This window comes from Hippoglossus hippoglossus, chromosome 4 (assembly GCF_009819705.1).
Source record: "Hippoglossus hippoglossus isolate fHipHip1 chromosome 4, fHipHip1.pri, whole genome shotgun sequence".
NCBI lineage: Eukaryota > Metazoa > Chordata > Actinopteri > Pleuronectiformes > Pleuronectidae > Hippoglossus > Hippoglossus hippoglossus.
This window is the reverse complement of record NC_047154.1, coordinates 15,984,186-16,005,655: the sequence shown is the minus strand read 5'-3', so window position 1 is coordinate 16,005,655 and position 21,470 is coordinate 15,984,186. Positions and strand designations below refer to the sequence as shown.

Below are 21,470 nucleotides of genomic sequence, written 5' to 3'. Positions count from 1 at the left end.
TGGCGTTTTTAGAAATGAACTACGACCAGAACCTCTAACCTTAACCAGGAGCTTTAGGGTGTCTAATCATTACCATGAAACAATCAATCAGAATAGCATGGCCCGTAAGACCTTTTTCTGACTTGCAAAATGTTTTTCCATGATCCATAAAAAAATGCAACCAGGGTAGAATTCCTTATCTCCCAGAACCACATTGGCTAAACAATAGGACCACCTCGATTATGAGACAAAAACTTTGTTTACTCTGAAGGTATAACTTTTACCCTTTGAAGGGGCAACATACAAAGGTCCTGCTTGATGCAACTGGTCCGAGGAGAAAATCGTTCCCATTCTGGAAGCCTTTTCCTTGTAAAGCATTATATACTCCAGCAGAACATAAATTTGTAGCTTATCAGTTACACCCCCCGCCCCCCCACACGGGAGCACTGGCATGTGTGTATATATCACTGACTCCGTATGTGTTGGAGGATTTATGAGGATGCCATTGGTGACTCTGTGATCGTGGCTCTATGATGTCGTGATGAAACACCTTGTGATTATGCTGCAAGCCAATTTTTCCCCATGGGGACAAATAAAGTATCTGTCTATCTGTCGCCTGTTGGAATATGAAGTGGTCAGAATAATGCTCCCTCGCTGTTTGCATTTTTCAAACTTTCTTTCTCTAACACCCACAATTGCTGGAAATTTGTTTCTCAGTATGCTTCTGCAGGGAAACCATCTTTCAACTCGTTTTCACTTGTCAGGGATTTGTTTTGAACAATTCTTCAGAAACTGGTTACACTTAGTCAACGGAACATTTTAAAGTCTAATCCCAACTTTAACTAACTCTTTGAATATAATTTGATCCATTCCACATGTTTTCACATGTGATTTACAGTCGGGCTGTTCTCTCTCCTTTTCAACCGGCTGATGGATTGTTCAATATGCTCTCGTCGGACCAAATTCTCATTGTTACGTTCACAAGGAGAAAAGCACTACATCAATACATTTCTGAGGTTAATCAATTATTTTGGCAGCAGAAGAGACAGGCTTCCTGTAAGGGCTGTGGGGTGTTTTTGAAAAACAAGCCCCGACCCCATTTTTTTGCAATTCTGGACTGACCCAACCTAATGGAGACTGCTAGGTCTACAACTTGATTAATGTTTACTAAAACTTTACCTGGAGTCGGCTCCAAAATAATTGAAACCGTGTCAAAGAGGTTGTCAGTATATGCTGCTTCTTGTGACCAGAACGTGTTCAGTTTGTGAACAGCAGTTTACACATCACAGCAACATGGACTCTCATCTGAAATGGTGAGATAACTCTGCTGTGTTTGGATGTTCTGCTCATTTTAATGTTTGCGCTAAAGGCTGATGATATGGGTGTGGAAATCTGAATTGGCTTATTTCATATGTTGGATTATAAATAATTAAGGCAAATTAAGATAATGGGCTATGGCTGATAACGTGCTATATTTTATTTTTGCAGGCAAAGTTTCATGTTGGTAGTTGGATGGATGTTTGGTTGATGAGTTGGATGTTTGGTCGGTACAACTTCAATTGGCCATATTGTTTGTTGTTTATGAGCAATATTAGCACAAAGGCTTGGTACACAGCTGTCCATTCATCAGTTTGTCACTGAACAGTATGTGGCAAACAGGAGTTTTGCTCATTACCAAAGGTGCAGCACCAAAGGGTGGCTGAACTCTGTGGATGACGTATGTGTTTACGTTATGCTACACTGAGCCTGAGGAATGACTTGGAACCGGAATGAATGAGCCGTTGTGGTTTAGATACAAAGAAAGAAAAAAAAAACACAGATTGCCGGATGTAATTGCTGCTTTTTGTTGCTTATTTGTAATTTCCTGGTACACAAAATCCACATGTTGCGAAGCTCAAATGGTGTAAAGCAGTTCACACACACTCGTCCCTCTGTTTTCAGGAGAAGTACGATATCAATATTGGTCAAACGGCATTAAAAATTAAGCTCAAAGTTTATTTAAAATGTGTCGAAATGTTCCCTTTGGAAAACAAATCTGGAAGATCAAATGAATCCTCTTCATGTGCCGAGGCAATTAGGCCAGTGAGAAAGTTTTCTCCTGTGTGTGTGTTTTAACTCAGAAGTGCACATTTATCATATCACAGCGTGGCTTCCTGATTGAAGTGTCCCTCAGGTGATTCGTCTTTAAAGACATTAATCATGAACGCTTATTACACATGACCTGCTGATACCACGTTTCTCCATTTATCTCAGGGAGGAAGACTCCCCATGTGAGCGGTCAAATGCTTACACCTGGACCCTCTCATCCCCGGCACTCCCCCCAGAAACTCCCCCACCCCTCACCCCAAACCTGCTCCTCCTCCCCCACATGAGGAGAAATAGCTGGGACATGCTGCAGGATAACACCACACAGACACTGGGTAAAACAGAAAACACGACACGTTATCAAACAGAAAATATCCAAAACTATTGGATCTTGTTAAAAAGTCATATTAGAACAGTGACACTACATCTCCCCAACAGTTTACCTGATACAGCTGCAGGGGAAGCAAACTGTTTCCTTTTTTAAAAGTGATTACACATCACAGGTGGCTGAGCTGGAGGAAACACGCCACTAACATTTCATGCGCCTTCTTTATTGCTGTTTACCACATTTGATCTAATTTTATTCCAAGCAAATTGCTGCTGCCACTGCCTGCTGATTTTCCTGGAAATATTACTCAGCTATGGGTGTTTACTCTGGTATCTCAATGCTTTCTGAGTGTTAAGTTATTGTTGTGCGATAAATGTCGAACTAACAAACTGATATAATGGTTGAAGTTAAATAATTTATGTTGATTGCTACGATAAGTTTGTTCCAATGCAATTCTGTGTCAGTGGGATCAATCTGTTGCTTGTTTCAAAAGTAGGATTATACATCTTCTTTGTAGTTTGTGCATGTGAGCAATTTTATGTACTTATATAATAGAAATGCAGCACCTTGTTTAAGAACTATATTAAGAACGCAACGAGAATTGTAATTAGTCTTCAAATCCATTGTTTGGTTCATTTTTATTTCTCACTCCGCCGACTTGAATGTGCCCATGGGGTTGAAATCTCGTTATTATTTTATCTCTCGGGTTAATGTCCAACTTTTACTGCAGGTCTAATCACTGGAGAATGATTGGAACAAAATAGTCACGTGACCAATGCAGTAAGAAGATGATAAAAAAGGTGCAAGTTTGTCATAATTATAGAATATACAGATTTTCCAAACTTTAAATAGATCAATGGTAATTTTGTTATTTATACATGTTATATATACACAAATATCAAGCAAATTGACATAATAATTGAATACAATGACGCACCACTATAGGTTCTACCTTTGTAAAATTAATTTTTTCAGATGTCAGATTTTATTTTCTGATGCAGAGAACCATCAGATACGTGTATCCAGCCCTCATGGTCAGAATAACAGCAACTCATCACAATGTAATATAGTATAATGACAACAGAAAGTTTAAATAATTAAATGTCACAGCTAAATCTGTGTTTCTTTCACACAACAATCAGTTTATTGCAGAGCTGTTTTTCCATTCACTTTTACCAAAATTCTACTTTGCTATTGTGTTTAAAAGTTATTTTGAAAAGACACTGGTGTAAAACCAGTGCTGGAGATCCCAGTGAAGCTTTAGGACACGGAGCTAACAGGCAAAGAGTGCGTGTGTGTGTCAGGAGCGTGTAAACAGGGAGGGTGAAACCAAGGTTATGGAGGCTCTTTAATATTTTACAGGGGAACCCCTCCCCTGTCATAATTAGATAGATTACATGTTAGCCATGCTGCTGTGCTCACAAGTGTGTTTTAAACACATCTGTCCTGCAGGCAAATGGAAAGAAAAGTCAAGAGCAGTGAATGCGCCATTAACGGCCACATCCAAACACACACACACACACACACACACACACACACACACACACACACACACATCAAGGAAAAAAGAGAAACTTTGTCATGTTGTGCAGTAATACATTTTTAACTGGGACTACAAAAGGTTTGGTTAAAAATTTAATGGCCTTGTGGCTGACTGTGGCAGTCACATGTCGAGACGGTTCAATCCCTCCTGCTCACAGGCGGCCTGTGCTGTTGTGTCCACACGGGCTTTACAAACAGTGTTTATCACTATCTACACTACAACGTAACACAATACAACAACAAATGCTAGAAAAAACAGTATTTTGTGTTTAGAGGATCAGTATCATCAACTGTCATCTTTCTGTCATAACTGAAACACAATCTGGCAGAAGAAAAGCTGCTTTTTCCATCAGTCACAGAGCACTGAAGCAATGAAGACACTTTTACACAACACACTCTCCACTGTTCTTGCTGATGATTTTAAGCCAGCGTGCATGTATTACAAAACTGTCTTATTTATTGTTTTTCTTATTCAGTGGTAAAAAAAAACTGGGTCACAGAGTTTGCTGCATTTTATTGACTCTCAGCAGAATCACCGGCTTCTTAAACTGATGCCTTCAATTCTGTTTTAGTTCAGTGCCCAACTTTTAACATGACCCTCAGAATAAGGTCAATAATTCACTGATGATTTGCAAAATATGAACTTGAACATTATCGCAGATTGTATTGGAAATCTGGACATTAGACTTTACTGCTTTATGCACCAGATCAGTGTGCTGTTCTACTTTACCATTGTGTTGAAAAAGTGTATAACCTCTCATTTGAAACACTGATGTTAAAATGTTACCTCTTTGTTGCAGCACAAGTAAATATGACTTTGCATCTTTTTGTTTCGGCTTCTTTTTGTGGACATAGTTCCTGAACCATCACTGGTTGTTGTACTTTTTTTCTACTATTAACTATTTGCATACCTGAATTACATATATGTTCAATTGTTGTTGATCATTCTTGGTAACCAACTAAGGTTTTAGACTTACCTCCATATTGGTGCGTTCAAGGACACCTCAGCGTGTTGTTAAATCACGTATCACTAGTTTCAGGATTTTTGACAGATGTGATGCTGTATCAACAACTATCTTTTTAAAGTTGAACCTGTTTTTAAGTGAGAATTTCACTTGTCTATCTGATTCTAAAAATAAAATGAATGTCTCTGGCCATGAGGGGATTAAATCATTATGAGATTGGCTTTTCTTAAGATGAAATGTAGTCTTCTTCATGCAGCGCTGGAGTAATTAATCGCTACCTTTTCCAATATAATCTCCGATGCTATATTTAAACCCAGAACAGTCGGTATGATGTTTCCCCTGTGGACAGCAGGACCATCTGTGTTGTCAGTTTTTTTACTGATGACACCAGTGCTTCAGTTGCACAATGTTTCTAAACTTGGCCCGAGCTGGATGCAATTGCCGAGCTCGTCTGTTGTCTGTTTTCATCTCGCACACTCTGCTTCTTCTCCGAGGTGAGCACTCACGTGACCTCACATTAGATCAGATGTCTGTTTTCCAGATTGTGAGGCCTGGTAGCCAAATGAATCTGTGTCCTTCGTGTTTAACTCATATAAAACATGTGTAGAAGCGTTTCTTTGCCTTGTGGCATTTAGCGGTGAGAGCTCCATGCTGTGGTGGATCTTGCCTGATGGATTCCTCACCACAGCAGGCCCTGGAAGGGTTGCCAAGATAAAGGGGAACATGGATTCAACAAAATACAGAGAAATCCTGCAGGAGGAAAAAGTGCAGAACAGTTTGTGGCAGAACTTGAAAATTTGGTGGTTTCTTACAGAGCGGGTAGAGCGGGTCCAGCAACCAAAAGGTTGGCAGTTCGATCCCCCATTCCTTGGCCAAAGAGAACATAGATGTACTGAATGAATGTGTGTCTGAATGGCAAAACTCTACTGTAAAGCATTTTGAGTCATCAAAACTAGAAAAGCTCTATATAAATACATATAAATTACATTTGCCATTTAAAAACCTTGTTATTGCAGCCGAAGGTACTTTAAAGGACTGAATAATTGCATCCTTACTTCATCTTTTCATTTTTTTTGTGTGTCTTTTAAACAGGTCCCAAAAAAGCCACATTATACTGTATTTAAAATCGCAGGGCCGGGGTGAACACTTAATAACTTGACTGTTATTCTGTGTACAAGTGCGCTTCATATAACACAATTGAGTTTTAATCTAAAATGCTGCTGGCCAGCCACAGCAGGGGCAAATTAACCCCCGCCAATTAGACTCAGTACAGATGAGGCTCAGATATTTAAATCACCAAACAGTAATTTCTGTAATCTTATATTCATCATGCGCTCGCTGACACCAGGCCGCCGCCTCGGGGGCTGCGGTTGAAGTCTATGGAGGTCAATTGTAAATGGCAGGAAAGGTTTTAAAAATAAAAGTGCGAGTGAAATCCTGATGCAATATTTCATCTTGCAGAGGACAGATAAAGCCTAATGAAAAATGAATGCATCACTGTATACTGCGGTGCTCCGAACGGCAGCTGCACGCCTCCACACTCAGCCCATCAGTATGCAAAGCACCGGACAAGAGGCTCTGGAATCACAAGTCTTCTGGGACTCCAGCGCAGAAGGGTTGAGGACATGCAAGTACCTTTCTCACATTATAACCAAACCCTTCCTTTTCTCGGAGCGCGGGGGAAAAGTGGAAATTGCGTAGTGAGATGTCAGATCCAAAGATGGGCAGGCGAGATATGCAATGTCACCGCCAGTGTATCAGGAGACTCTTTCTAATCAAAGGCCCCCGTCATAATGTCCACAAGCCTCTGCCTGTTCATTTGCAGGGGTCTGCGCTGATAGTTGTAAAACTGCTGGCGTACTGAAAGTGCTCTCTCTCTCTCTCTCTCTCTCTCTCTCTCTCTCTCTCTCTCTCTCTCTCCCTCTCTCCCTCTCTCTCTCTCTCTCTCCCCCTTCTGCGATTCTCCGTAGCTCATCTTTGATTGACCCAATTAGGCCCAGTCCACGGGGTGATGCTTGCTGCTTATTAGTGTTTCACATTGGATTAATCATTGGATGCAGTACGTGAATGAGGTGCAGAGCAACCTGGCAGAGGGCTGACACAGGCCTCTTTTCAAATGCAAATGAAACCAAAGGATGGTAACCTGCGGTAACTTCGGCAGCTGCTTTGAGAAGCTGTCAAAACGTAGCCCCGCAATTTTGTAGGTCACTGGTTTGGTGAAATATTTAGGAAACCCTGTAAAGAGCATTAATGCTGTTGGCGTAACATTGGTTATATTAATAAGTCTAAAGCCAGCAGGGAAACTAATCAAATTATCTCCCCAGTGACAGTTTTAAGTGTCTGTCAGTTTCTTTTTTATTTATTTTTTTTTGCACATGACTTGAAATTCACAGCATTTGTGACATTCTTTCAAGTCGTAATGAAGAAATATTTTATGAGATGAGCCGCGGAGAGGTGCGATGTGAGGGGAAGTGAGCGGCGGAGCATTGTGCTCCAGAAGCAGGTGAACTCCCCTGTGTGTGACGGATGGAGGGGAAAAGGTAATTTGTGAAGAAACCCGCCTGCCAAGATGATGAAGAGTTCTCCTTTGTTGATTTTTCCCAAAAGTGTCTCCCAGTCAGGAGTCATGAGAGAGCAGAGCTTACGGTGACAGTCGGGGAGCGCTGGTCCATTCCAAAGTGTTAAAATACAGAATATCATTATGTTTTGATAGCAGTTCTCTGTCATTTACCGAGGTGATTCCTCCTCTCCGCGTTACAGTGTTGCCTTTGGGTTTACTGTATGACAGTGTTTGTAAACAGATTAAACCTTCCTTTAGGAATACGGTAGGCGTTCAGTAACCGAGGCAATAGTTGCATGTATGGAAGAGAGGACCCGAGCTGTTCACGCTGCTTGTTTGAAACGTGGAGGGAGAGTTACACCTGGAACCTGAGGGTTGTGAATATTGTGATGATCATTACATTTTTGCAACAACAAAGTGTGACTCGGAGCTTTGTTTTAAGAATCCAGATGCGTTTTGGCCCCTGCGTGTTTGTTTTATTGGATTTAATAAGGTTTTTACTGAGCTGAGGCATCAGTGTCATTGCCAGTGGCACTTTTCTATGTGTTCAACACAGAGGAAAAGAACAGAAATAGCTTTGATAGTTTGTTTTAAAAAAAATATCTGTTGGTGTAGCAACCAACAAGCCTGGAGAAGTTTAACTCAACATATTCTTCTGTGGCCACTTCAGTCTCAGTAGCATCTCACTGCAAAGTCGTGTTGATTTTTTAAATTATTTTTAGATTAAAATCCTACAAATTTTTTGACACTTTTAGTCCATTTTTAAAAAACCAAACTTTGGACAAATTAGTGTCATCTAAGTAAAAGACAAACGAGCATATCAGTCTACTTTCAGTTCAGACCAATAATAATATTAAAAAATCTTTTTATCCAGCTGATTTTTAAGATTAAGTCTGAAAAGGTGCCACTACATTTGCAAATCCTATGGGACTCTTGCAACAGGACTGTGGCAGGAAGGTGTTGATTGTATTTTGTGATTTTTTTTCACGCCTGAGGGGTAGTGATGCTCTAGTTATACGGTAAATGAACGGGTTAAACTATTTCTGGAACCTGTTTTCACACATAAAAAGATACGAGCACGAAATGGCTACTTACAACCTTCATTATGTTCTCTGCATTTTATCAACCATAGATTTGGCGAATAGACATTTATCTGTCATGAGATCATTACTGAAATTACATAGCGTGGTTAAGTTGTGTGCGCTTTGTCATTTATTTATTTCTGATGCACCAAAACAAGTCTGTTTTAAGTAAAGCATCAGACAACAGAGCTGATTGACGTTCATTACGACTTAATCTTCATATTTACTCTTACCCCACTGAATGTAGTTGTTGGTTTAATGTGGCTATAAATGTAAATTAATGTTACACAGCTCAGTAACAGCTCAATTTCTGCCTGTTGTGCGTTAAGGTGTCTCTTCAGGTTTGTGGTTTTTCATGACACCGGTTTCATCCCCTGACAAAACCAGCTATTTGCTCGGTGGCAATACACTTGAAGTGAATCCAAATGTGAACCTATTTCCGCTGCCTTCATGTTCTCTTCCCTTCAATGTTCATTATCCGATTCTCCAGTAGCCATAACATGTAAGTAAATTGCAGAAGGTCCAGCGTTGCACTGTTCCAAGTGCACTTGTTGTCGGGCAGACTCACCAGAAAGATGATTTGAGAGCCCAGGATGAGCAGCACAACCATTCAGAGAGAGGCCATTTGGATTACATCTGTGTTTGAACAAACAGAAAATGAGATTATGGAATGCTGCATGTCGATATAGTCGCAGTTATTGTTCAGTGATTTGGGTTTTTTGTCACAAAAGAGCTGTTAACAAACCAATTTAGTCAGGTTTTCGTGAACATTAACAGCAAATGAACACTGCTACAAAGCTACAGTGTATAAACCTGATCATATAAACCTTTCATATTCTAAGTTGTGTGATCAGATATTTAATGCTGGATGATGTCTGTGTGTTTGCAGCAGGTTTGATGTGCAAATGACAGTTTTCTTAATTATTTAAAATGTGATCGTTAGGCTCATTATTCAGGTCACTGCTAGATATCTCTCATCTGAATACTGTCTCCAGATACTTGTCTGTGTTTCTATTCCAGCTCCTGTATGTTGCACACACATTACGTTGAAGCTGTGTGATTGAAATGTAAATGAAGTGACTGTTTGGAAGTAAAAAATTACTTAAGTTTCCATGGTATTACATATGGTGATGGGTATTTGTGCAGAATCACTTAAATATTTCACACACAGAGAGAGCTGCAGACAGGTGTTGTTTTAACAAACTGCATGTGCCAGAAGCACATCCCTTAAGTGAGATGCAGTCAGTAAGGCATCAGGACTCCCATCTGTCAGCAGGAGATGGAGGCTGCGTGGCTCACAGGAACTCACACAGGTAGACTCAGTCAAAATCAATAACAGCGCTTCCTATGCATGTGTAATGTGCTGTAAGACTCCCAAATCAAATTTAATTAGAAGTTGTAATGGCTTCATGACACACTACCTCTGAGCGAACTGTAGCCAAGTTGTATCTGCTTTTATACATCTTAAACACCATGTGTGTGTTTGAATACAGTTATGGCTCATACTATATTTCCCTCATTCCAGTGAAGGATCCCTCATTCAGGTACAAGTGAACTAAATCAAGGTTTTACTCTACAAGTAAACCAGCAACTAAATCTCTGGGAAACACATAAATAAATAAATGTAAAAAGGTAAAAACCCATTTTTGACAATCTTCTGTTAAAACAAGCTGCTTCATGATGTAAATTGAACCATCAACACTTTTCATCAAGATCCTCGTGGATTAGATTAAGCAGAGTGATGGTCAAGCATGGTGAGGAATTCCTTATCAGGATACTGGTCCACCCTGTGAAAGTGTCCAGAGCTGTTTCATGCAACAACAACTGTGTTTATACTCTTAGAAACTGGACATGCAGGAAATCCAGTTGCATCTGAATTAGTTTCTGGGCATCTTGGTACCAAATCTTTCTACGAGCCTTATTTACCTACATTTACCTACATATATATTTAACCCCTGAGGAGGTTATGTTTTTTTTTCGTTAATCTATTTATTGGATTGCAGGATGACACAAAAAGCACTTAACCGAGTTCCATGACATTTTCTGCTGGGCTGGGTTCGGGTTAGCTAACCCAGGACACAAGGGAGAACCAATTAAAGTGTTTAGCCTCTAGTGAAGCTTATATATTGTTTCATTTCACCACGTTGCGTTTTTTGCTTCTTTGACAATACTGGTACGCGCTCCTTTGTTTTTTATGTTGTAAATTTCTAAGTATAATCCTCCATTCAACGTAATTTCCTTAAAAACAACCTCCGGGTTCGACTTCTTCTTTTTTTTGTCGTCAGGCGCGTTTCTCCTTCGTCTTTTGAATTTATGCTGCTGCATCAAACACGAAACGCCATCTCTAACCGGTTTGTCCACTCCGGGCGACTGTAGCAATATGCAGCATGGTGATGTCCGTGGGAAGTTGACCCGAGACACATGTTATATATGATATATAAAAAACAGATAAGTCTCATTCTACCGTAACAATAAGTACTCACTACACAGTTAATATAAGTTAGATATGAGAATTATATCCTATTTTTGCAAAGAGATCCTTAGAAATTCTACAAACTGCTCCTTTATATCTCCTTTATGTTTTGGCGTAGATTCGGATGAGGGAGCAGATCCAATAATTTTTTTACTTTCTTTAACATTGCAAAGTACTTAAGCCTATTTTGGCGTTTTCACAAATTTCCCAGCTAAGTATTTCAATTTGATCAAAACAATATCTGGCATATTTAGGGTTCTGATATCTATGAGTGTTTCCAGCTTGATTGAGTTGAAGGCGACTGTTTGGCAGAGGTACATGCTCATCTGAGTGGTCTCCTAGTTTTATATTACTGTTGGTTTCTAGCACCATGAAAAATAAGAATTCATTAAACAATTAAATTTCTCAGTTTAAGATTTTATATTAATACTTTTTTTTCTTTTCTATTTTGTTTTATTTGTCTAACTTTAATTTAATTTTAGGCTGTTCAGTTTTAATTGAGTTAAAATAACCCTTGTCTTTGCTTCTGCTGCATCAATGTGATAAAAACAAACTTTAATGAATACATTTTTGTATTATTATTGTAACTATTTGCTCCATTTCTGTGTTGCTCACTGTTTACTTAATATATCCCAGTGTGTTAAGAAGAAGAAGAAACCATGAAACCCTTAATGGTGTCTGTCAGAGGAGTGACGCCCTCTCACAGTTGTCACAAGTGCTCTGTCTTGTGTCTCCCCTCGGACTGCATTAGTGTCAGCGTGCGCTCTGCTCTCTCATTGTGTGTAATCATTGCTTTGTCTCTGGTGCCCTGACACACACCTCACTGCATGCAACTTCCGCAGCCCCCCCTGGTCCCCCCACCACCAAATCTCTTGCCGTCCCCTGCGCCACTGAGCTGCACTCGCCTCGCACCTAAAGGGATTGCTGTCACGTTGAAAAGGCCAGGCTTGCTATGCCTGACAACTTGCGTATTTGTACACCGCGATGCAAATGTTTCCCCACTGATATTGTTTTGTCACTTAATGGTGACCCCCGCTAGTGCGCCATTAAGAGCTCGGCGTTGCACGGTCTCACAGAAACAAGGCATTTCTGCAAACTCGTCCCTATAGGACATTTTCAATGCATGTCCTTCTTGTTATCTGCGTTCCATTGTACGCCGCACAAACCCATTTTCTGCTTTATTCGTCCCCCGCTGCATGATGTTGCTGGGAACCCATGGGGGGGTGACAAGAGCCCTTCACCACTTTCTCACTGAAAACTTTATGCTTTTGTCTACGGCCTTATTTCTGTGTTAAGATGACACCTGGGAATAATCCCTGGGGTTTGGACATAAATGGAATTCAAATTAACAGGATTAAATGCTATAATCATAACAGGCATAATAACTATTACAACTTTAAGTATGTTTTGATCATGTCCCTCTTTTAATTTTCACTTTTTTTTAAACACCGGGCTCTGAATAAAGGAACATGTTTTTGGACTGAAGCTGTAAATGGAGATAGTAACAAAATGTAACACAAAGACAGTAATCTCTATTATAAAAAAACACTTTTAATGAAACTGACTTGTTTTTAACCCGTCATGTTGTGAATTTATAATCGATGTGACCTAAAAAAATAAGCATAAACATATTACATTTGAATATACTTGCATGGAAGGTGAACAGTAATAAATCATGTGTTCTACTTTCCGAAGCCATGTGCAACGCATGAGCCATATGGAGCCATACTCTGTCGCTGGCACATAAGGGATTGGCCTGTCTCCATGGCGCACATACTTTACCCTGTTACCTGTCACCACCTCAGCTTTGAGAGACTCGGTGTCAGCCGTCACTGTCACGAGTCACATGGTTATGAATAAATCCTGCTGGTGGTAACACTTTGAGACTTTCACTCCTCTTGGTGGTGTGCGGGCGAAGCTGTCAAGGGAAACACTTTGACTTTCAGTTTTGGGAAACAATCATGGGCCGAGATTTTTTTACAAAGCTCTTCTCGTAACATTTATGCATCATTATTGTTATTTACCTTGTCAGCCACAACAAATGCATCACGGTATTGGCTTGTCTTTGAAAGTTAATAACCGTCGTGGGGATTTCATATTGTTTTGCACCTTGTGCGTGCGCTGATATCCAGTTGGGTGGAGCGAGCCCCGGCTCTTTTTGTCATCCTGTGAAAACATTCACTAAAAGGTCAGAAAGATTAATTGAATATATTCCACTTTTCTACGTGAGTGCTCCACAACAGTGAGAGGCCTTGTCTCCATTTTACGCCAAAGTTGAGGATGTATTGGGGTAAAAAAAAAAAAAGAAAGAAAGAAAGTGCGCTGTCTGTTGAAACCTTGCTGCTTTCAAGGACGTGCCATACATAACACCTAAATACCTGTGGGGATATGCGTTTTTTTCTCCTTTCATACTACAGCGTTTCCAGTATATAGACTGAAGTGCATCCTGTCTCCCCCCCCCCCATTTTAATTAATCCTGAAGACTCCGATACCTGCATATGTGGATGCAGTTTCTAAATAGGTAGAGGGGAGCAGGGGAGCCATATGGTGTTGTCTGACATGAAGAAATTAGGCCACCAATGCTGTCTGTTCATTGTCATCAACCTGGCCACCTGCTTTGCTTCTGCAGCGGGTAACCCCCCCCCCCCATTCTAGCCTCCCCTACTCCAACTTGTTATATCTTCATAACACCAAGCTTTAACAGAAACTACTCGGGGGAGGGGGGGGGAGCAAGTCGAGCTCTGATACAAATTAGCCGAGGAGGCCGGCGAAGGTTGTCTGGCTTCGCTCCAGTGGGTTCAGTGGTTTTGTCTAATATTAAAAATAAACAGATAATGTTTGTTTGCGGCTCGAGCGTGACCATGCAGATGGTTGGACTGGCCCCCGTCGTATCCTCTTAGGTTGTGTCCTTGTCGAAGGGATTCTGGATGCTGGTGCCAAAGCCCGCACAGTGAGAAGCCTTACTTTTAAAGCAGCGTCCAACCAACGTTTTCTTTTTAGCGCTTCTCATTGACCACAGCCAGTGTAAACAGGACCATCATCTTTTTTCTTAGTGCTTTCCTCTGAGACAGATATACACGCACGCATTTCATAAAACCCCCCGAGCCGCTCCCATCGCTCTCTCAGGCCACCTTGCCGCTCTTTGTTTGCTCCATAATCAGGCACCTGAATCTACTGAGTTGCGATACGCCATTGAGAAAACGACATATGGTGGGTCTGAAGCTCAGGCTCGCAGTCAGCAGACAGTCACTTAGGTCGCATTACAAGCTGCCGGGTTCCACTCGGAGTAGACACATTTAAAGCAGACCTCAATGCGGGGGGGAACGACCTCTGGGGACGGACCGCACACTGTTCCAGAGGCACTTAATTTTTTTTGTGTCTGAATTAATTTTTCATCATTCTGCTCCAGACTCGGTGATGTACCATGGTTTCACTGATCTACAGTGGCGCAAACTGTCACATCCATTTGGCAACAACTCACACGGCTCCACCCAGCTGCTGTGTTTGTGGCTTCGGTACGATGACACAGATAGTTATTTATATTGTCCTCTGTCATATCAGCTCAGTCCGTGTCCTTGACTTTTGGTTACCATGAAAAAGTGCCAAAGCCCACACAACACCAGGCAGCTTCACGCTTAAAAACTCCCTCCAAATAATTCCTAGCTGTTGGCAGCACGGTACTGAAGTCCAACGTATGGTGACAAGTTTGAAAAAAATTAATGTAAAGTGGATTTATTTACCAACGTCCAACAAATTGTCAAACCTCTCACAGATATGATATGTAACAATTCTTCTCATCAAAAGGTCAACAAACAACTAGACCTATGTTATATATTTAGTTGACTTGTGTACGAACATGATCCAAAATGTTTCCAACAATGTTCAAACCCAGAGAAATCCCCAAATTTATTCAAGGCAACGGGACGTTTCATTTTGGTTGTGTTTTTACTCTACTATAACTTATTGGGGAAACAGCGTATGACGGAAAAACCCACTGCTAGCCAGTTCACCAGGCGGCTGTTTTTCCTTTCCAATGTTTCTATTGGTCACTCGTAATGGCTCATAATTATTGACTGCTGTATAACGTGAATAAAACTTTAATACATCACCTCATCTGTGAACAGGATTTGCGCCTGAGTTACGTCAGGTAGATTTACATCGGCAACGGCGGTGAGGACAACAACTCCCATGATCTCACGCTTTTCCGCAACGGTCAAATTATGTCTTTTGTTATGGTTTCGATTAAGAGACCCCTAGTGACCAAAGTTACACACTGTACATTTAAAGAATCCTGAATAAAATAGTTTGTAACACCAAAGACAAACATAGTGGCAGCGGGTACTGAAAAACTTCCAATATATCAAAACTAAAACTTGATTAAAAATCTGATAAACCTCCTCTGGACTGAGCTGTAGAAGAGGTTGCTGCTGTGAAACCTTGTGCACGAGCAACTGGAGTATAACTTGTGGAAGACATGATTCCATACATGAAGAATTTACAGTATGTGCTAGTGATAAATTAAAATGCAGCTGTGACTCTCTTCACTTTCATTCAGCTAGCATGCCTGGTCTTGTTATTTTTAAATAACTTCCCAGGAATTGTCCAAAAGGATTTCGACAATAATACCTCGGATTAAATGAACTGATATTAAATGTATCCAGTGAAATGGCTTGAAAGCCTGAATAAACATGATCCCTCTGGGGGTTTTTTTGTTTGTTTTTTCAGAACACAACCAAGGCTAAACACAGTGCATAGTTGTGTCCTGAAATATATTTGATGTATATTTTCTATCATCGGCTACAAAGCTCTGAAGAGTCACACAAAATAAAATGAAAAACCTTTGGTCTAGACAGAAAATGGTTCCTGGCACGTGCCTCAGACATCAGGTAGAAGGGGTTAAAAGTGCTCCTCGGCTGATTTGGTCCCATCAACTGTCAACAAGTCATCCAGGCCTTTGCTTGAACTTTGAAAGCGCTGGATTCCAGCCTCACTCTGGTTTTGCAGGGAGGTTTTTACTCACCGCGGCCCCACGGAGCCTGAGGAGGGATTAAAGATTGATGAGAGCTCTCAGAATCAGTTTATTGCTCCAGAGATCCTCGCATATGTTATGAGTGGGAAGATTGTGTTGCTGTTTTGCCTCATAGAGGTTCATGAGGCTGGCACTGCACTGAAGTGTTTGACAATCAAGGTTAGATTGTTTTTTTTTCCGCTCTCCTTTTTTTCCCCTTCCCGCACGGCAGATAGCCTTTGGATTGCCAGAGCACTGTGACTGGCCGGCAGCTCTGTATTCTGATGTGAAATGTGATGAAATGCATGTGCTATCAGAAAGTCAAGCTTTTGTATTTCCACAGACTCGTGCATTTTGCCTGACTTCAAAGTTGATGATGGCTACACTCACCACACGATTGCAGATAATACCTTTGACTATCTTGAATAAATTCTCACTCTTTGCTGCGCCACATCCGTCTGAAAAGAACATGACCTGTATCAGTTCGGCTTCAGTGGAGAAATATAATGCATTTCAATACAGCACTTGGGTTTAGAGTCGGCGCATACAGAGGGTAGTGAGCCCATGACTTAACATCAAGTGCGTTTTTCCTCCACAGTGACAGTGAAAATATCTGAATAGTGTCACAAAGAATTCATAAAATGAAATTGAATTAAAATACTTGGCCTCGGTGTAAAAGCAAAATGCAAACATCTACTGAAGCTTCAGAACACCCGATCTGTGAGGCGCGGCGAGGAGACGGTAATGTTCCTCAAAGTCACACATGAAGCGAAAGTAAATGGCTCATCTCCATCGTGTTTTCCACATCGCTTTTTTTGTTCATTTGAGTTTCGACAGACGTTCTTTTAATTACACCGCGTACACGGCGCTCTCTTCTTCTGCAATGGTTTGATGGCAACAACTGGAGAGTTACCAGCTACCAACTGTTCATTTTGATCCTCCCGACTAACATAGTATTCACACAACAGCGTCGTGGATCAAAATGCACCTTAGTTTGTAGTAGTTTTTGCCAGTTTTATGGAAATTATGTTAAGATTTCTGCAGCATTTGGATGAAAATGTGACCATTGGAAGCCTTTGACGTACAAAGGAATTTCAGTTCAGTAAAAATGTATTTATGTATTTATCCTTTAATTAAGATTTGTTTTGTCTAATCTTCACCTTGTAAACTATAACATTTATTGATTCATATATTTTATTTCATCTTAAACTCATTTGTTTAGCATTTTTATTCTACAATAAAAACAATTTCTGGATGCTGAGCACAGATGTTCACCCTCAAAAAAATAAAACTAACACAAGCTCCGTTTAGTAGCTTTATTTTGGAGCTTTTAACTGCGTCTTAAAATATTATTATTATCAGCAAATGGAGAAAGCTCACTTGTCAGCACTTGATCGACTTTAAATAAGAACATTTCAATAAAAGGGGAATAGAGAATTTAGGTGTCCAGGGTCTAATTGCTTCTTCATCAATTTCCACCATGATATTGTCTAACGTGAGCCTCAATTTAAATACGTCTGCAAAAGCTCATATCTGTCAAGTCTTAATTGATGCGTTCGAAGCCGACCTGAAGCCGTGATAGAAACCTCTTTGGGGACAAATAGCAGACTGTATTACAACACATTAATTTTTTGATGCCGAGTTTAATTTTTCATCCATGTGCTATAGACTCAGCATGGCTCCGTGGTTTCACTGATGAACAGTGGAGCAAACTGTCATCTCCGTTTGGCAACAACTCACCAGCTACACCCAGCTGCATCCTCCTGCACGGGGCGTCAGGGGGAAGGGGCGCCGCTAACAACACGGGGCTTTATTACCTGGGAAATTAATGATCTGAGAGAGAGCTAAGATGCAATGGCTCAACCATCTGCAAGAAATCTTCCCAGAAAGGAGCGATCCCCCCCTTTTCCTATCTGTATCTGTCTATTCAGCCATAATGCTCCAGGAGCATAAATCAGTGGGCTAATTCATACTGGTAAGGTGAAGACACCACACTTAGCAAACACAACCTCCTGATTGATTACATGCAATTATAGTTCGGTAGGAGTTATGTTTTTAGATCTGTTATGATGGTTTTACTTTGTAATTTATATGTATGATTACTGAGTGAAATTAGAAATCTATGTTGCACATGTTTTGATTTATTTCCCCCTCTTGTTTGGCATTAAACTTTCCTAACCTTGTTTATAAACATGCTGTATACTGCAGTGCCCGTTACTGGGAGAAGACTGGAGTTGATGTCATTACTGGTGCAGGCCTGGTTTCCATGGAGTGGTAGAGCTGGGACGTAGACGATTGGCTGAAAGAGCAATGGAAGGAGCCAATAGAAACTCCAGGCTTTATGTGTTGAGTGCACACACACACCAATAGGGAGTGAAGAGGCACCCCCTGTTGCACAGTTGTTGAATTTGCTCTCCTCCTGGCTCCGTTTTCATCCCCGCTGGGTTTTGCCGGTCCACAGTTTTTTTTAGAGATTATGACCTACAGTGCCGGACAACAATGCCACGAGGCCTCAGCAGTATTCTGCTTTAACGGCAGATTTACTCCATAAAACCCGAGGATCTTGTAGCCAGGATTTGGTTTGCGCTGCCACTTTGTGTTCATGGTCTGTTCTGTGAAGTTGGCATTGTGAGCTCGGAGCCGGAAGAAGGCATTTGATGTAAATCTGGCATTTTACACCGTGGTTGGCTTTGGCCTTTCCCAGTGAAATTTGATAGGATTATGCAGATGATCTCGCTATGGGAATGAAGCCTGACACCAAACTTTCTCCAAGTCTCTTAATTGCCACAGAAGTCCAAACTGTATCTGCAGAATTCAGCCAGAATAATTCAGTCTTTAGTGAGCTGTTTTGCTGTAGATTAAATAGATATTAATTGTTAATCTGGGAAAGCATCATTTGCTAACTTGAAATTGTCAGATTTGAATGAAGTCTGTTTTCAGTGGCTCTAATTTCCGTGGCACCAGCTGAATCTTAAGATTCCCTCATGTTAAAAATACCTCCAGCTCCACGTGGAGCCGGAGAAATCATTTCCACCGCTCACCAATTCCTCTGCAGCTGCTGAGCATGTTTATTAGTGCGACCGTGTTGCACTTGCTGTTTGCCACATGTCTCATGAACACATCTTCGCCGAGACATCCTCGCGCTAATAGAGCTGTTAGCCAGACTGCCATTCAGCCACGTGCACTGTACACATCCCCTCAGCTGACAGGGTGCAGAACCAGGAGGTTCCTCATATGAAAAGCTCTGACCTTTCTTTTGTGGTGCAATCAAATGGGGCTGCCTTGGTCCTTGGCTCTGAATAATTAATTCCTCCCCTCAGTAGGAGTGTTTGCTAAACAGTGGGGTCCTCGGCAGTTCACTTTTTCTGCACCACTGCCACTGCACCCTAGGGGAGAGACGAGTGTGCGCTTTAGTCAGACTTAAGATGTGCCTTTCAGAGAAAAGAGAGACAGTCAGGAGATATCGGAAAGCCTCTCTTCTGCTTCTCTCTGTGCAGCGGGAAGACGAGCGCGTACAAAGGATGGAAGTGTGCAAACTTTACATAAGCCTTTTGCTCCTTTTTATGCCATTTGCAACAAGGGGACCGTTTGTGGTTGAAATTATTTTAAAATTTAGCTAATCACTGTTGTTTTCTCTGAGATTACACACTTATCATAGTAGTGTGTGTGTGTGTGTGTGTGTGTGTGTGTGTTGATACAGTAAATTTCTGTTCAATGCCGTGCCACCAACACAGCCATGACAAAAGGTTAATTTGACTTCAGAGTCTTGTTGCCACAGTCAGCCCTGGAGTGGATTGGTTTGTAGGACAAGTCCTAACTTAACCCATTTGTTACTCATGGCATCCAGTAAACCAATCCCATGTGAGGTGCGCCTAATGCAACGCCCCCTACTGCATTTGCCTCGTAACAGCGTCATCCCCCTCCCCAGTATACACTCTTTCATCATCCATAGAGGAATAGTGTATTGTAGGGAGATGCTCCTGAGCCGTCCTCCACTAGCAGTGTGTGTGTCGGTGTGTGTGAGTGTGTGTGACAGTCACTTTGATCTCACTGTGAGAGGCTGAAGCGCCAGGAGAAATTATCAATGAGATGTGGAAATACAGAGAGAGAGACAGGAAAAGAGAGTGAGTTGGAAGTGTGTGTGTGTGTGTGTGTGTGTGTGTGTGTGTGTGTGTGTGTGTGTGTGTGTGTGTGTGTGTGTGTGTGTGTGTGTGTGTGTGTGTGTGTGTGTGTGTGTGTATGAGAGTGTGCACGTCTGAGCGTGTGTGTGTTACAAATCGTCCAGCCAATTAGAAAGTGATATTTTTATCATTTAGCTCTAACAGCAAAAAAAACAAGTATCACGACATTTATGAAAAAGTAAAAATATGCTCAAAAATTATAAATATACTATAAAAGTTTCTTTCATTGCAACTTATTAATAAATTAATAAATGTCGTGTCCCCCTGCAGAAGCTCCTGCTCAGTGTTTGCAGCGGGGGCAGTGCAGGACAAAAACCCCTCTAACAGCTCAACATCTGGGGACGCTTCACTCAAAGTGAGCCCTGCGACGAGTCCAGCTCCACACTACATCACAGTAATGACCTAACCCACTTTCCACTGGCAAATATCAGATGATCAAACACGTTTCTACTGATCAACACTGTATTTGTCATCAAAGGGGGGTGAAGTCATGATGTAATTCTTGTTTATTTATTCATAAATACTAACCCAGTTGGTTTTTTGTCGCCCATTTATACAAATTTAAGACATTTTTGACAATGTATTGAAACCACTGTTGGCAGACTTATTTTTCATACAATTCAAAAATGAATGGCCTCCTGTGCTGTATTCCATTCAAACAAACAAGATGATGTAGATCAAATGTAAAATGCAAAAATAGATTTAAAAAGTAAAATAAAAGCCGCAGAAAAATACCTTTAGAGACTATTTTGTCAGACTATATTTTTGTGATTCCTTGTGGTATACATTTCTCAAATTCATATTGAAACTCAGTAGGCTGCACGACACCACCAAGGCCCAATAGTCCCCTTAATTTCAATCAAGCTGCACACGATTTCACAAACCTATAGATCAATCCCCTTAATGTATTTTTAAAAATTTATCAAGAGCTATTAATTATTTCATGATAAATTGGCAAAAATGACGGAAAGACGGCCTGTCCCGCAATTTAAAATAATTTAATTTAAAAGATCCTGCATCTGCCCCCCGACCGCATCTGCACCAAAAGGTAATGGTTCTTCACTGGCACACACTGCATTGTTCCACCACGTTTCATGGAAATCTGTTTAGTTGTTTTTGCACAATCCTGCTAACTAATAAAACAAACAAGCACATAAAAAACAAATCTTACAACTATTTTGTCAAACTACATTTATATGACAGGTTGTAAAACTAAAAGGGTTATGTTCCTCAAATTTATATTAAAATTAAGACATCAAGCCAAAGC

General features: G+C 40.9%; 1 long non-coding RNA gene across 1 annotated transcript in view; it reads left to right on the top strand.

The window, feature by feature from the left end:
* Window positions 1–21,470, top strand: part of LOC117760705 — a 64,782-nt gene that overhangs the window by 18,480 nt on the left and 24,832 nt on the right. The window lies entirely within an intron of this gene.